The sequence below is a fragment of the Limulus polyphemus genome, unplaced genomic scaffold (assembly GCF_000517525.1).
Source record: "Limulus polyphemus unplaced genomic scaffold, Limulus_polyphemus-2.1.2 Scaffold1091, whole genome shotgun sequence".
NCBI lineage: Eukaryota > Metazoa > Arthropoda > Merostomata > Xiphosura > Limulidae > Limulus > Limulus polyphemus.
In genome coordinates, this window is record NW_013666701.1 from 142,417 (window position 1) to 143,382 (window position 966).

Here is a 966-nt window from a genome sequence, read left to right on the forward strand (position 1 = left end):
CGGTTAGTATCCGTTTGGAGCTATCGTGAGTAATCTATCTCGTTTAATTTTAGATTGTGAGATTTTCGCCCACTCTTGCTTACTAAACTTGGAGTAGATCGCTCTTCGTAAGTTGTTTTTTTTTGTTGTTTCTTGACTTGCCGGTCGAGTATGGCCCAGAGGTTTTCGATGGAGCTCATGTCAGGAGATTCTGGATACCATTTTCTTCCTGCCACTTTTGGGTGTTTCTAGTAGTGTGACACGGTGCTCCATCTTCCCGGAACAACGTAGTGTTCTTGTCCACGAAACCCGAGGAATAAAGTGGCAAGAGTCCTTCCTCCAATATTTCGACGTATTTCGCAAAATTTATGTTGCCAACGCACTCCACTAAGCTCGATCTCCCACCAACCCAAACAGCTCCCAAAACCATCACGCTGAAACCACCATGCTTCACAGTTGGCTGCAATCTGTTGAGCAAAAACTCTTGGTGAGGCATTCTTCAGACCCATATCCTTCCACTGTCCGAAAATTGAGCGAATCTTGATTCGTTTGAGAACAATACGGTCTTCCAAAGGTCCAGAGGCTTGGTCATCATATCACTTGCCCACTTTTTTCGTCTGACTATGTTGGCAGGTCTTAATAAGGGCTTCCGTGTAGCTGCTCTACAACGATAACCCAATCTGTGGAGAATCCGTTGAACAGATATCAGGTTCATCCCACCAACTTTGGCCACTTCTGTAGTCGTTAATCTGGGATCTATTTCGATGCTCCTCTTGACAGCCCTTTTTGTCCTCTCCGATGGACCAGGACGACTCAGTTGTTTCCTTGCTGTGAACTGCACGATGATTCTGTTGATTGTCGAAAGCGGAATTCCCAAATTCTGCGAAATTTGCCGCTGACTTATTTCACCATCTGCTTGACCAACTATTTTTCCTCTAACAAAATCTGACAATTCGAGAGAACCTTGAGTTCTAGGCATGTTGTAGC